We start from the raw sequence: 16,204 nt of genomic DNA on the forward strand, positions 1-16,204 counted from the left end.
AAGGCTCAGTAATTGAATGGGAACACTCCAAAGCAGAAGTCCTGGTGTAGTTCCAATGGGAGTGTTCAGGTCTCTTGCAGCCAGACTGCTCTGAGACCTGACCCGCTGCAAGGCAACTGGAGAAGGTCTTTGGAGGATGTGTCAGATACTTAAGCCGGATGCAAGCCAAATCACTAGTGCAAACACATCCATAATGTGTCTCAAGGTAAAGTCAGGCAGGTCAGTTTGTCACCAAAATGCTTGCTTTGCCTTGAAAAGGAGTGCTCACGCAGTCCTACGTACCACTAAGTAGCAACTTGGGAAGCTGCTCCCACAGCTTCTGCTGTCATGCTTCCCTTTCCACTGCCTGGCAGGAACAAGCAGAATTTCCACCTCCAGCTCAGGCTTGGCAAATCCTGCGGGCACAGCACAGCTCAGCTGTTAGGTGGCTGAGCCCGTATCATCTTAGATGGATGCTGAGGATGCTAAGCCTGAACCATAGCCACAGTCCTGCATGACCACAAACATTCTCCACATCTCTTTACATCAGTCTCATCTTTTATTTTTTCTTACTTTATCCTTCATATTCCTTTGGAATCTCACCACCTGGTTTCCCTCTCAGAATTCCAGTAAGCTCTGCTCTAGAGTTTACTTTTCAGGCCTCTTTCCCAAAGCTTGTATTCAAAGAGTAACATATTTCATGCAGTCCTTTGCCCTGCATTACCAAGCAAAGGATTTAAAAGGAATGTCAAATGAAAGAAGCTTTCCAAGCAAGAAAGCTGAGCAGATGTTCATAAAAAAAAAATTAAAATATCGTCTTATGAGCCAGAGGACATTAAATGAAACAAGATTTGATCTCCAGGCAGCCCAAGCCTGTTCTTCTTGCAATTTTCTGCTAACACTTCAAATGACCCCTTGGGAAAAATAAAGCTTGCCTGGCTCTGTATAGCTACCATGCCCTGACTGTACAACTGAACATAATTTTTGTTTAAATTGGTTTATAGCTGATAACAGCTTAACTTTAAAATACAAGATTATTTAAATACTAGCAGCAGTCTGGAGCACTACATATGCCAGCATTTGTGCAACAGCATTCTCCTTGTAACCAGCAGCAAGTCTGTTTGTGCAGGGAAGATGACAGATAACAAAATAATTACTTAATGCAACATAGCCCTGAAGTTTACCATTTAAGTATAGCTTAGCTCAGGGGGCTGCAATTCCCTGTCAAGAGTGACAGGAAGATGTTTGAACACGGGAAATTCTTGGGTTCACACATGTCAGTAAAGTAATGTGATGCTGTCCCATGGTTAATAAAGCCCTGTCTCAAAACTTGAGCTGGCTTAGGATTCATGGACACTGTGGTTATGTGCTCAGCCACAGCGGGTTTTTACACTAGCAGAATATGCTTCACTGTGTATCAGTGAGCCAGCAGGAAAGTTAACGAATGCATTTCGTCGCATGATTTTTCCATTGTTTGCTCCTTTCCTGGAATAATTTTCTGCCCATTTTCTGTTTAGAGTGATACATACAGCATCTGATGCTGTCACATGATCTCACTCTTGAAAATCATAGGCTTCCTGTCTCTGAGCTTCTATTAGCCTCGATGATAAGTCATTTGCTACAGCCATGTAGTTTTGCCTTAGTTTTAGTACAAATATTTCTTAAAATGATATGCAGATTATGAGAACTGAACAGGTAAAATTATATTTCTAGATGTAGCTCCACCTGTTCAGTCTGGCCTACAGTGGCACACACTTTTTAAGACAGTCATAAAGAAGCAGGCTCTCCTAAGAATCAGTAAGTCTCATCTGAACCTGCACTCAGCTAAATAGGTACAAGTATGCAACACCTACCAAATTACTACACATAAATTACTACACATAACAGCTTTTGCTGTTCTGTTCCTGGGGGGATGAAATGTTCTTATCAGACTCAAGTGATTCAACTATTAATCGATCTATGAGTACAAAACAACATTCTTTAAAAATGTGCAATGAAACGTTTGGAACAGAAGGCAATCAGTAAGCTTATTGTAGAGCACAGGGATGATGCAGGATTTTAGAGATGCTATTTTTCCTATTCTATTTAATTTTAGAATAAATTAGAATTACAGGGAGTGGAGGAGGGGGGCAAGGGAGAAAATAATGAAAACCTGGATTTACTAAAGCATGCAAGCCACAAAATAAATTTCTTTCATTTTCTAAAATGGCTTCTTTCAAATGCCTTTGTCACAAAAAACAGCTTGTTGTGATCTGACTGTTGAGTTGACTGAATTGGGACAAAGGTGTTGTTCTTCCCTCTCCCCCACCGCCCCCATTCTGATATACACTTTCGCTGTCCTCTTTTAGCCATTTTAAAGGAAATTGTAAGAAAAGCAGAAACTGTGAGGACAAAGGGAAACATCAAAGACATAAATCCTGGAATAAACTCGGAGCAAGTGTAACTTCAATACACAATGACCATGTGGGGGGATGAAGGGGAGGCGGGGAAGAAGAGAGTGCCACGGAAAAAAGAAGTCATCATCATGGTGCGCACCCGTTGATGTAACTGAGGTGCACAGAGCCCAGGGCAGGTGCGGCGGGGCAAGCCAGGCCAGCGGCCCCGCTCAGGGCGAGCTGCGGGGCAGGGCAGGGCGCGGAGCCCACTGCGGAGCCGCAGAGCCGTGCGCCTGGCGGCCGCCCAGTGCCGGCCTCCTCCTGTACAATTATAAAGGTTGGGGCCGTTAGAAAAAAAAATTAAAATGAAATTAAAAATTGAAAAAATCAACTGCAAATACCCCAAATGCGCAAACAGCTCAGCGCCTCCAAATTTCCTTACGCCGCAAGGTCTTTCCATAAAGCGTCCCGCATTCAGAGGGGCAAAACTTCTCTCCCACCGCCGGGCGGTGAACGGGGGAGGGAAGCGGTACAGGATGCGATGCGATGCCCGGAGCCGCCTCCCGTCGCTAAGCGACCCTCGGGGCCGCCGCCGGGGCCCGCCGCCGCCGCGCACTCACCGCTCCGCGCCGCTCCATGCCCGCGGCGCAGCGCAGCCGCCGTCCCGAGCCGTCCTTCCTCGCCGGGAGGGACACGGAGCTGCCGCCGCCGCCGCGATCTGGGTCACCCGGCGCGGCGCCCGGCGAAGGTGAGGAGGAGGAGGAGGCGGAGGAAGGCGGGCGGCGGTGCCGCCTACCGGCGAGCGCGGAGGGAGGCTGCGGCGGGGCCCGAACCCGCCCCGCAGGGAGGGGAAGGGGCCGGGGACCGAAGGGAGCCAAGGCGCGCTCCGAGCGCGCCGCCCGCCATCGGTGCCCGGCCCGCAGGCAGGATGCCCCTCTCATCCCTGGGCTTCGAGACCTTTCCCCTCGTTCTGCCCGTGCTTGCCGAGGAAAGGCGATTGATTACCTGTCTGCGCTTCAGGGGAGTCCAGCCACAGTGGTACGGTTAAGGTCCTACAGGAAAGCGGGGAACATCTTCGAGCTGTTAAGGCTAGCTGGGGTAGTACTCAGCGAGCCAGTATCCTTCCTCCATATCCCATCCCACCGACCTGTCAAGCAGTTCGGTGTCCTTTCTCCCCCAGTAGTATATCCTGAAGGGTTTTGATCTTCCAAGTTTAAAGTCAGCTAATCGGGATCATAGGCATGTCATTCTATTTATATAGCTCTCCCCTCTAGGAGAATAACAACTGTTGTTCTGCAGCATCCACAGAATCATTTAAAGTTGCCCAGTGCAGTATCTACTGCCAGTAGGCAAGTAGTGTGTGTTTCATTCATCCTTACTGCTGCATGCATCTGTCCAGATGTTCCTTTGAAGCTGTAAGCAGCCTGTCAGGCCACATTGGCATGCCAACATTAGCCAATAGTCTCATGTTTTCAGAAGTCCTTTGAAAATGCTAATTAACCTATTTTTCTAAGTGTTCTCTATGCCTAAATTGAAAATAGCTTTCTGCATGCCTGTTTTAGAGACATGGTCTAATTTCTTCTGAATCTCCTTTTTCAGTCATTTTGATCCCATAATCAACTGTCACATTCAAGAAGTATGGTGAAAACACTTGGGTCGTTGTGTTAAACATTTAACAACTAGGAAACACTGTTCATGTCTTAAGGCAAAGCAGACTGGTAATTAATTCTCCTTCTAGCTAGAGCTATGTAGTCTCTGTGCCACCTGCCACTGGCATGCTCGATGCACCTGGCTGGCAGGTGCTGTGTCCTGCGGAGCTGATCAAGGGGCAGGGACAGAGCAGCAGCCTCCACTGCAGCTGTGTGGTTCATCAGCAAATGAGGTCCAACACTCAGTGGAACAACTGAATGGTCAGTATCACACTGCAGCTTTACCACCTCATCTCTTATTTGCATCATGCTTTGCACATTGAGGTCATCTTTCAAGGTTAATTCCCTGCATTGATGCAACTAGAAAAGACTCCTGTCTCCTGCTTTACAGCAGTGTTTCTAATTATTATATCACAACGATGTTCACCCCCAAAATATCAGATCCTTGCTCTTAGGTCCCGTGTCTGTCAGAAACTTCTCTAGAACTGGGCCAGAGAATCCACTGCAGGTCTGTAGATGTCAGAACAGAATAAACTCTAAACTGGGGGACTTTTCAGAGGCTTCAGGAGCAGAGTTTGGTTACGCTTCCCAAAATAAACCTAGGAACAGAGATTTGTAAGACAATTCATTCATAATTATGCAAGATGAATCATGAGCATGAAAAGCCAGATCCTTGCTACAGAAGTAGCCTTACTTTCCCAGATGACATGCTCCTGTTCATAAATATTAAGGAATTCAAAATGTGAGATAGAAAGCCTTATTGACTTGTTCCCTTACTGTTGTGGCAAATTCAGGGGTTCAGAGAAATATGTTTGGAGATGGCCTTCTGCCCATTCTCTGGAATCATGCAGTGATACATAGCTGTACTGTAGTCATGTAGTGCCATTTCAGATATGCCCGAATTTTTTTGAGACCCTTGTAGTCAAATTTCGGTTTGATGTACCCATTCATTCAATATGTTTGTATGGAAGCTATTCAGGTTACCATGACTCCTATCTTCAGCATCATTGTTTCATGGGAAGTTGAGGCAACCTAGCATTTTATAAAAGCTCTTTTGTTTATAAGCAGTTGCAGAATATTTTATTATGCCGTACTTCCCTTTTAACAGCATCATTATTTTTAATTTATGGCAAATGAAAAAAAACCTGTGCATGACAGCAGAAATATAGCCTGTATTTAGAAGTGAAACCATATTAGAAAAAAAAAGATGTAGGACCCCACTAGTTGAGCAATGTCACACTTTTCCAGCAATAGCTCATACAGCCTGCTGTGCTTAATAAAAACCAGCAAGGTCACCTGCATGATTAATTTAGCATTGGAAAGAAGGTGACAGAAGCAGCAGAAAAACCAGATAGCAACATACCTCGCTCAGATATTGGTGAAAAATCAAAAACTCAAGTCCCTTATTATTTTGGATAGAAGCTCTTGCTGTTACAGAAATTACTGATAAAGACAAAATTGATAACAAGGACATGTGCTGTGTCCTTGTGAAGAACCTAACTATTGACATCACCCAGCACTTTTCTCAGACATTGTGCTACCCAAGCATTATTAAATGCACCATAACGAGTTGTATTTTAGTTAATGGTTTTATAGTATCTTTTTTCCTTTTTAACAAGTAACATTTTTCATTTTGTGACAATACAGAGGTGGCAGAAATACTTTAGTTGCACTTGTATTCTTTGACTTAAAATCAAAAAGAGAAAGACTGTATTTTACCTAACAATTCTAGTACTGCTGAAATAGTCTTAAAAGTTTTAGTAAGAAAGGAGAAGGAAGGAATAGGAAAACCCTCCTTATTTACATAAGGAACTTTCTTACTTAAATTTTCAAGATCTGTGGTTCAGATTATCAATCCCTCTAGTTTTCACTCAGCATGAAACTACTCTCTCCGTAAATGACAAACTTCTCAAGCTGTTCTCAAATTTCCTCATTTGCTCCTTTTGAGGGGATTCTTGTCATCTGGCAATTCTTTGTGCCTGGCTTAGGACAAGCATCAAATACAGATTGTCCTGCAGTGGTCAATTATATGGCTCTCATGCACTGATATTATAGCAACTAGGGCTGTGTGTACACAAGCTTCTGGATAATTTTTTTTAACCAATCTCATAGTTATTTTGTTCATTTCCAGTCCCAAACTTTGCCTTACTTGTATTTCTTTGACTGAAGATGCCATAAAGTTTAACATGGGGGACGCTAACAGAAGCAAATAGATGATGGTAACGTGAGAGATGAAGTGTGTCAGGCTTACTCACAGAGCCTTTAGAAAGATGACAGCTAAGTGAAGCAGCCAGTATGCTCATTTAGTTTACCCATTTCTTGAAGCAAAGAATTTCACCAGAAAATACTTTGTCTACATATGAGTTAAGAACATTTAATGTTATAATATTTTAATATAAATCAATCTGGTGGAAATTTCTACATAGAAAGAGTAAAATAAAGGGATGTAGGCATGAATTTCAAATACTATATGCTAGCAATACCTGCTTTTTTTTCTTAATAAAAGTCAACAAACTTGTATATGCTGAAACTGTGTCCTAATCATCACCAAGATATGTATGTACCAACCATATTATGTCTGTGTGAAAAAGAAAGATTTGCATTTATAAGAGAAAAATTTTAAATCAATTTTGAACAAGGAAAAAAAAGGTGATGTGTTTGGTTTTTTTTTGATCTATTCCTTTCATTCATCTTCTGCCATGAATTAGATACATATTCTGAATGCATATGCTACCCTTCATGGAAACATTACAAAGTGTTTCAGCAACAATGATTCATGAAGAATCACAACCCCTGGTGATATGGATAAATATTTATGTAAATGTCATACAGATCAGGAAACTGAGTTACAGACAAGTGGTGTTTGTGGAAAAAAAAAAAAGTCACTAAGTTTGGATGCATCTTCTTTTTTTTTTTCTTTTGCCTATTCAGTTTAAAAGCTTTCAATTACTGTTTTCCAGATATGTCAAATGTGCATATAGATCCAGGGAAGTAATGAAACTAGATTACAAGAGCAGCAAATATTGTGACCCAAGCATCTGACCATGTTTTTGTTTAGCAAATTTTAACTTATGGCTAAAAAGCTATTCTTATAAAGTAAATGTGATGCATGAGCAACAGCTAATGTTTTCTCCTGAGATGATACCTGAAAGGAAATGAAAGAATGGAATCCCAGTCAAAGGAATACATTGCAATGTTCTCTCCAGGCAGTGGGGGCACCAAGGATCTCACATACAATGGAAATGTAACATTTAGTTCTCTTATGTAAACAGTACTATGTCTTTAAAAATTAACTTCACAGATTGCGTCCGAACTGCAAGCACTGCATCTTTAAAAATGTATTGATTGCTCAAGTAGAATCAGAGCCTGATGTTTCACGAGTGTCCTTATGGTACATTTATGCCCTGAAGTTACAACTGTGAGAAACGATGGCTACCAAGGATATGCAGGAAAGCAGACTGCCTGCCTAGTGTAGATATCAGGGAGGATCCCTGCACAAGGTTGCATTGCTTCCTGAATGTCTACCAAATCCTAACTGGTTGTGACAGGACTGAGTTTTCCCACTGTAAGATTTTGACTGTAGCGCCAGAAGAGTATAATATTGTCCAAACAATATTTAAAAAAATATTTATGTTTCCTATTTGTTTAATGTAAAACAGGTCTAAAGAGACAGAAGAGAATACAAAGTACATGCAAACTTTGAAGGGAACACAATTTTCACTCTTTGTGTCAGAGATGACAAGTATTTTGTGAGACTCTTTCTAACAACATTGCATTCAAGGCTAAACTACACCATGTGTTGATGGGTTTAGTGATTTAGAGGGAAATCAATATTTTGTATGGTTCTTTCAGTACTCCATATTACTTTTCTGACAGCCCAGAAAGTGTACTAGACTGGCAAAAGATCTCACCCAAACCTTGCCTGAGCTGCAGAGAAAGAGTCACAGCGGCAATGAAAGCAACAATTCCTGTTCAGCAGAGAATTATCATCTTTTCTTTACAACTTCCATGGCATTGGAAAGATTTAAAGCCCTAAGTCGCCAAGATTGTTTTTGCCAAGAGAAAATTAAAACTGAGGACAAAACAATTTAATGCAATGTATGCTTTGCTTAGTATTGCTGCATGTGGGACTTTGAAGGCTGAGGACCATTCACTGAGAGGTTTTATTTGAACAGAAAAAGCTGGCAAGAGCTTCACTGGGAATTTTTGAATTAACTTCATGGATATTATACTTTCCAGTAGTTGTGTCTAGGGAATTTACATCTCTTGGGGTCTTCCTTAATGAAATCAAGAAATCATCTGTTTTTTGACATCTGTGTCCACATGTTGCAGGAACCTCTCAAGAGCTGATTCTTTGCACTGGCAATACGTGTAATAAAATATCTTCAGATTTGTAGCATGCACATCATAATTACAGTAATTTCTCTCTTATGTCTGAAAGTTCACAGGAATTTTCTAAAGAGTCACCAGAAAAGCATGAAAGATTTTCTGTTTATTGGGACTTACAGATTGTGCTCCCAATTCAAGTGCAATATTAATGGTCACCCAGCAGTGTAGGCATGCTTTTGCAGTGTGTCAGATAACGGAAGCTAAAGCTGTTTCTCCCTGCCTCTAATAAACAATTTTCATTAGTGCAATTAGAACTTCATTAGTTCAATCTCATGGCATAGCAGAAGTGCTCAGTTTAGCTAACCCCTGTCCAATCCTAAACATTCCAGTTTGGCTCTGTAGATGACAAGATCTGCTGCTGTCCCGGTAGGGAACTGGAATCTCCCTGCTCAGAAAAAGCTGTGTCATCCTGTTAAAGAAGCTTGCTCCACAAGAGGATCACACCTGGTAACAGTGGAAGTGAACCTGCCAATAATCATGTATTTGTGCCAAAAATGCAGTGTTGCCAAATATTACAGTTTTACTGTGAGATTTATGCTATTTAGTGTATTTCTTAAAGTTCCAGTACACTGAGTCTTGAGATTTCAGGAAAAGAGCAGCTTTTTATTAAAGGAAAGGGGGAAAAAAAGTACTCTAAAATCTTGTGTCTGTGAAAAAAAGCTTGAAAAAGTTTGGCGGTATGAATAGAATGTAGGCTAAAACTTAGAAATCAGAAAGCATACTGATACTACTTGACATTTTAAGTCTCTTGAGAATACAAACATTTTGATCACTAGCATTTGAAAGTCCCACTGATTTTAACAGGACTCAGGCTTCTCATGTCTGTTTCAGTCTTATGCAATTGCTAAAAGTTGGGTTTTTTCTGTCTGTTTTTCTTTTTTAGAAAGAAATATGAAACCTAACATTGAACAGCAGAAACGCAGAATAAAAATGACATGCAGCTCAGAGCCAGCCTTGCCTTCTTCCTGAAAAATATAAGCCCTTGGCATTGCAGAGGTTTGTTACAAAGAGTTTTATTATCGCAAGCAGCAGCAGTTGCACATTTTGAATTTAGGTCAACACATATTTGTCCAAGTGCTGAACTATTACATGAATGCTTTCCTAAAACAATTAATCTTGTGTCTCATCCTTTATTACAGTATTTCTCTACAGGAGTAGTCAGGGGTGATTTTTAGCTGGATTTTGTGCTAAGAGGTTTCTTATTTCTGTAACAAACTGCTATCCTGAAATATATCCTATTTGTCATGATTCTTAAACTGCAGTTTCTTATACCAAGAGATTTGATATAGCAAATCCCATCTTCTTGAGATTCCCTTTTAATTGGGTCTAAAATTCATGGAAATCCAGTGTGATCACATTAGGCTAAAGCATGGCTTGGCTTGCTTTGCTGTAAGAGGGAGTAACATTGTCTTTCCACCTGCAGACCAGAAACCTTGTGTTTGTTGAAGGAAATAGATGTGTTTACTCGCTATCCTATGAAGTTGATTCCCAGGGACTGACAAATGCCTTGATTCTCCCTGGGAATGTGGCCAAGATAAAATAGCTAATAGCATAGCAAATAATGTAAATTGTTCCTGAGAAAAACCAGCAGGATTTTATTTTTCACCTATGACTAAATGGGAGCATGATATTCTGGTTTAGAAGACATCTTTTCTCATTATTAATTAAAAAAGAGCCAGAGCCAAGATTTTCTGATATAAACCTTTTTTCTCAAGAAAACTATTAAGACTTAATATCAAACTAGAATATTTGCTTATACTTAAAACCAAAATCTTAAAATTATAAAGAAGGGATTTTTAAAAATACATAGTGAGTTTTCTGCTAAAGTACTTTAAATCAGAGATTGTATTAACATCAAAGGTAAATGTATTTGAATCCCCACTTCTGTGAACTCTTTTAGTCAGTCATAATACTGTTAATGGAGATGTATTTTTACTTGTCAATAAGCACTGTGGTATCTGTAGGACGAGCCTGTACCTATCTTATCTAGCGTGGGAGGAGAATGCACAGTGCTTCTGGGCTTAAATCATGAAGGGCATAACAGTTCTGCTTTGAAATAAGATTGTATTAAACCCCTAACCAGACTTTAACTGTTTTCCTTTAAATGGTTGAAATTTCCTATGTGAGAATGTTGTTTATAGAAGAAAAAATATTGATGCATTATCAGAGGAAATGTTATTGCAATATGCATGAACAATTCTTGACCAATACTAATCATACAGAGATACTCAAAAAAAACAAGTGCACAGTGAGTTTGTTCTCCCCCAGAGAACACACATGGACATGCACGTAGAATAGAGAGTGCACAGAATCTGGAATGTGGACACTTAAGAGAAACAACCTTTGGGCAGGTATTTTCCACTTGTCAGAACAAATTGGTAATGAATTACAAACTGGTATCATTAGAATTATCCTTTCAGTAGCTTTCAGGGTTGGGTGGTTTCCAGGGCTAATAGCCTCAGAGAATATTTTAACAGGACAGCAGCTGTTGATGTGGCCTCATTGCTTTTTCTCCATTCATTCTGGCTCACAAGAAGAGCAGATGAGGCTGAGGCTTAGTGTTCACAAAGGTTAACAAGCTATATGCTATACACTTACTATGTAGATAGCAAATATTCATAGTTTAAATGTAAGAAAACTTAGGCAGAAGATCTGTGCTGTCACAACACTTTGTTATATACTGTGTGGGTCAAGGACAGAGGATGACTTAATAGCACAGACTGTGGTGAAGGAAAAGTAGAACCACCCTTCTGGCCAAGTACTTCCTACTTTCCAAATATTACAGGCTGGTGGATATGCCCAGTCAGCCTCACATACATAGTGCACTTGTACCTTCTGAACATGGAAAAGCCATGTCCCTGGCATATGGCATGGTATACATTCCAAAGGAAAGAGAAAGGAATTTTTTTGTTGCTGTTTCTTCTTGAATTTTTTGGGTTTATTTTTCTTCTATGTAAGCACAGCCATGGGTAGATTTCTCCAGAGTGTGCATCTGAGAAAAACTTGAGGAGCTGGCTTCCGTCTACAGGTTTACACAGGAATCCCACACATCATTGATGCTGAGAAAGGTTACATACCCACAGGAGGCTGAGGGAGGAAAAATAAAAATCAGCTTGAGAAAAGAGAGAGAAAAAAAGTGCTATGCTTTAGTAATAAGATGCAGTGAGAAGCAGAATATTTGTCAGGTAAACAGAAAGTAGGCAATCCCAAATTCCAGCATTTTGGATAAAGAAGGGAGAAAGGTTATGTCTAGAGGCATAGTATGAAGCCTGGTTAGCCTATGAAGAAGAAAAATGAAGGAAAGGCTTACACTGTATCTCTGATTTAAGGGACCACTTTCTCGACAGGGAGTCAGTGAGATGTCGAGATGCTTCCTTTCAGTGGCGGAGGCTTCTCACTTGTGTGGGCTCACTCCACAACCTTAGTGGGGTTGCTGGCCAGGTCAAGAGTTGAGCAGCAGAATATTTACATACAACCAGAGGCTCAGTCTTCACATGATGTTATCTGGACTGGCATGGTTTTATTCTTGCCACAGTGTACCAAAGGTGACGTGATCAGTGCTGACTGTGATGGTGGATTCTCCTGGGGATGGTTCTTCTGGTGAGTGCCTGAGCCTGGGGGAAGCCATGATGCTGTCTTTAATCCATCCTGGCCTGCTAGAAGCTGTCTTTGACTTGCAGTATGGATGTGGCTTTCTCCATCTGGTTTTGGATCCCCTGTGCTGGAGGAGGCTACAATAAAGGCATGGAGACAGGTGTGGGACTGAGGGACGGTGTCTCACTGCACACAGGATTAAAGCATTGCACTTGTTCGTGAGGACTCAGAGGGAGACTGTGGAGGGAGGATGGCAAAGAGCTGAATCTAGTTGGAGAAAAGGTGGCATAAGGAGGGCCTGCTGGCATGTGGAAGCACGGAGTGAGCAGGAACAGGAGGTGGCACAGTGACAGTAAGTGTGTGTCCATGGAAGGTGGCTATAGGGGGCCACTCGCCCCTTTCCCCTTGCCACACTGACTGCCCTGGATCCAGCTGGCATGGATCTCCCTCTCTACAGGACACGGCTGTGTGCTGCAGGAGAACCCTGGCCTGGTCATTGGGAAATCCTGGCACATAGAACTGAATGATGCCAGAGAACCAGAGAGCCAGTCAGGTTGGAAAAGACCTTTGGAGAGCATCAATCCAACCTTTAACCCAACACCACTGTGAAAAACGAGGTTCACATAATTTTATAGAATTTAAAAGTTTAATAAAAAAAAACAATTAGGAGAAAAAAATATACAGATATGGCCGGGTGTCTCTGCATTCAGCCAAGAAAGCACACCTAACACTAACAAAGGATTGTCCCTTAAAAACAGAATCCTACTACATATCCATAAATTCTCATACATATTCATACATTCTTCTTAGGATCTTTGGTGTTTTTCTGTTTAGTTTTCTGTTGCCCCCTTTCCAATAGATCAATCTTCTTGGTGCCATCAAGATTTATATTCCCTGATACCAGAAATGCAATAAACTCCTCCCCCAGAGCTCTGGTCACTGCTGTCTTCATCTGGATAAGACAGTTTACAAATGCAGGAGTTCTCTAGCTATTTTTCTTTTTTTCTCAGTCTTTGGGTTATACAAACAAAAAACAGTTTTTATTTTAATACTATGCCATAGCCTAACATATATGTATTATACTGCTATTTCTAAGTTTCATCAATAACAGAAATAAACTATATTAATACAACAAAAATTTCCCATTCTTATACACATAACATTCATTTTAATATTTGCGAAAGGCCAACAATATAGTATGTATCTATAACAACCACCATGTCAAATAGGCCATGGCATTAAGTACCATGTCCAGTGTTTTCCTAAACATCTCCAGGGACAGTGACTCTACCACCTCCCTGGGAAATCTATTCCAAGGTCTAATCACCCTTTCCATGAAGAAATGCCTCCTAATGTGGAACCTGAACCTCCTGCAGCTTAAGACTATGTCCTCTTGTTCTGTCACTTGTTCCCTGGGAGAAGAGGCTGACCCCCAGCTGGCTGCACCCTCCTTTCAGGCAGTTCCAGAGAGTGATGAGGTCCCCCCTGAGGCTCCTTTTCTCCAGGCTAAACACCCCCAGCTCCCTCAGCTGCTCCTCACAGCACTTGTGCCCCAGAGCCTTCCCCAGCTCCGCTGCCCTTCTCTGGACACGCTCCAGCCCCTCAATGTCTTTCTGGCACTGAGGGGCCCAGAACTGAGCACAGCATTTGAGGTGTGGCCTCAGCAGTGCCGAGTCCAGGGGGACGGTCACTGCCCTGCTCCTGCTGGCCACACCACTGCTGATCCAGGCCAGGATGCCATCGGCCTTCTTGGCCACCTGGGCACTGCTGGATCATGTTCAGCTGCTGTCACCAGCACCCCCAGATCCTTCAAACCACTCTTCCCCCAGCCTGTGGCGCTACGTGGGGTTGCTGTGGCCCAAGAGCAGGAACCAGGCTCTTGGACTTATTGAACCTCAAAGCTTGGCTTCCCTGGCCGACAGTAAAGCCACAGACGTTTGTACCGGCGGAACCCTTCCGGCTTGGTGGGCAGCGGGGCGGGCGGTGCCATGACGGCGCGGCGGGGGCGGTGCCGGTGCCGGGTGCCCGCCCCGACATGGCCGCTTCCTGCAGGTAACGCGCCCGCCGGGCCGGGGCTGCAGCGCCCGGGCCTCGCCTGGCTCTGGCTGGGGACGGGGAGCCGCGGGGCCGGCGGGAGCGCAGGCGGCCTCTGCCGCTGGTTCCCCTCTCGTCCCGCCCCCGCCGTGCCGCCCTGCGCGGGGAGCAGAGCCCGCGGCGGCCTGCCCGAGGCTCCGGCTCTATCTCTGTCCCTCTCAGGACGAGGTGGTGTAAGGGGGAGAAGGCCAAGTCAGTCCCTATGTCTGCCTCACAGCTTTTATAGCCTCCCCTTTATACACTTAGGGCAGAGAAGAAGGGACACTTCTGTGAGGGTAGTGAGGCCCTGGAACAAGTTGCCCAGAGAAGTTGTGGGTGCCCCAATGCTGGCAGTGTTCAAAGCTTTGAGAAACCTGGTCTGGTAGGACGCGCCCCTGCCCATGGCGCGGGGTTTGGGACTGGTTGATATTTAAGGTCTGCTCAGACACTTAACATTGTGTGAATCTAAGGCGCGCTCCTGTGGTTATTCCTATTATCGTTGCTGTTTGCAGCGAGTGCCCAGAGCCCGGGGTTTGGGGGGTGTCGCTGGGTGGGAGGTTTGGTGCTGACTGTCCCTAGCAGAGGAGGGATGGGACAGCCGCGGGGACGTGCTGGTACCTGGATGTGCTGGAGCCTTCAGGCGCCTTTGGCCAGTGCTGGAGCTCTTAAATCTCACCTTCGGGCCTCCTGAATGCTTTTTTTCCCCCTCTCCCCAGATGTCTACGTGAATACTGTGTCCTTATGCGTTTGTTGTAGCGTGTCTGCGGCACAAAACCAAGCCAAAACTGAGTAACAAAGAGCCCAACTTATCCCTGATCGTGGCGCTCCCTCTGCCGACAGTCGCCGCTCAGCTCTGCCCGGCTGCCAGGTACTTTGGTTTGCGGAAGCGGCTTCTACAGTAAATAAGCTTCGTGCATTGCATTAAAGCTTTACATTTACCTTTGTAGCAACTTCAGGCCAATTTTGTGACCTTAGCTCGTACAGCAAGGGGAAACTGTTTTCAATGTATTTTCAGGAACTACTTTTTAAAAATACTTGTTGTAAAACTAGGTGGTAACAGTAATGAATGCAGCAGTGGATTAACCCTTTTTCTTTTGCAGTCTGAAGGAGGTGTGAGATCCTAGGAAATGAAGTTTCCTACTTCTATGCAGTTGAGTGTGATTCCTTTATTCAGTAATCAGGGCAGACTTGGTTTCTGTGTCTGCTGAATTGAGCCACTGGTAATGGTGCAACAGACAAGACAGAGAGTTTAGACCTGGTTCAGACAAAGACAAAAGAAGTATTCTGCTGTCTCAGCTGTGCAGGTGGTAGTGTTTAAGATGCCTTCAGGAACTGGTGATTCTGGCAAGCATGACACAGCACGTCAGGAGGGTCTTCAGCTTCTTGAGCAGCAGGTGAAGGGCTGAGTATTGTGGGATAAGTCATCTCTGCCAGTGTTACATGCTATTTAGACAGCTGAATCACCCCTCAGTTGTCCCTTGTTCAGGGGTTATGAAAAGATAAAAAGTAGTCTTTTGGCTTCAGCTTCTGTGCTATTTTGACAAAGATTATGGCATGACTTCTTTGCTTTGGCCTGTGTGTGGACATTTGTGAGGACCTAACTAAAGGCTAGACTAAACTCAGAGCTGCTTTCCCCAGAGATCAGATGAAGTCTTCCATAATGCAGAGGTGTAGATGCTATGGGAGAGGCCTGACCCTTTCAGTTGGAAGTCCTTTGTTCTGCAGGCTGTATGGCAGTGGTCTGACTGCTATGGGTGATGTGCATAGCCTCCATGAGTTTCCATCTGAATCCAATTTGCTCGGTTCCAAAGTATTAACCTGTTCTGTATTTTTGCTCTCTTTCTGTAAACTCACCAAGTCAAAGATGTGTCAGTTTCCTGTGAAGTAGTTTGGGTCTACCTGAAACCCTCTGCAGAGGAGCCTGCACATGAGTAGGCTGTAAAGACGTGGGCCTTTTTCACCTGTGTGTGGCAAATAAAGTGGGAGAAGCCAAGCCTTTTGCACCCAGTTGTGTAGATGGTGATGCTTAGGGACATAGTGTTTAGAGTGGACTTGGCAGTTGTGGATTAGCAGTTGAACTCAATCTTAAAGGTATTTTTAAACCTAAATGATTTTGTGATTCTATGAAATCCTGTAATTGCAGAG

The 16,204-nt window shown here is 43.3% G+C and overlaps 2 protein-coding genes across 7 annotated transcripts in view; one reads left to right on the top strand and one right to left on the bottom strand.

Annotated features, from left to right (window-relative positions):
* ELMOD1 (ELMO domain containing 1) overlaps nt 1-3,567 on the bottom strand; it is a 43,805-nt gene extending 40,238 nt beyond the window's left edge. The window contains exon 1 of one of the 3 annotated variants that reach the window (XM_015632939.3): nt 3,360-3,567. The gene's annotated coding sequence lies outside the window, so the exon portion shown is untranslated. Of the gene's footprint in view, nt 1-2,755; nt 2,862-2,974; nt 3,118-3,359 lie in introns of those variants that run through there. The other 2 variants (XM_015632929.2, XM_015632948.3) reach the window with 2 other exon arrangements.
* Nucleotides 3,568-13,983: 10,416 nt separating this feature from the next.
* Nucleotides 13,984-16,204, top strand: part of ALKBH8 (alkB homolog 8, tRNA methyltransferase) — a 47,350-nt gene continuing 45,129 nt past the window's right edge. For 2 of the 4 annotated variants that reach the window (XM_015632845.2, XM_015632886.2), the window contains exons 1-2: nt 13,984-14,038; nt 14,776-14,927. The gene's annotated coding sequence lies outside the window, so the exon portion shown is untranslated. Of the gene's footprint in view, nt 14,039-14,775; nt 14,928-15,357; nt 15,454-16,204 lie in introns of those variants that run through there. The other 2 variants (XM_015632855.2, XM_015632865.3) reach the window with 2 other exon arrangements.

The sequence above is a fragment of the Parus major genome, chromosome 1 (assembly GCF_001522545.3).
Source record: "Parus major isolate Abel chromosome 1, Parus_major1.1, whole genome shotgun sequence".
NCBI classification, from domain to species: Eukaryota; Metazoa; Chordata; class Aves; order Passeriformes; family Paridae; genus Parus; species Parus major.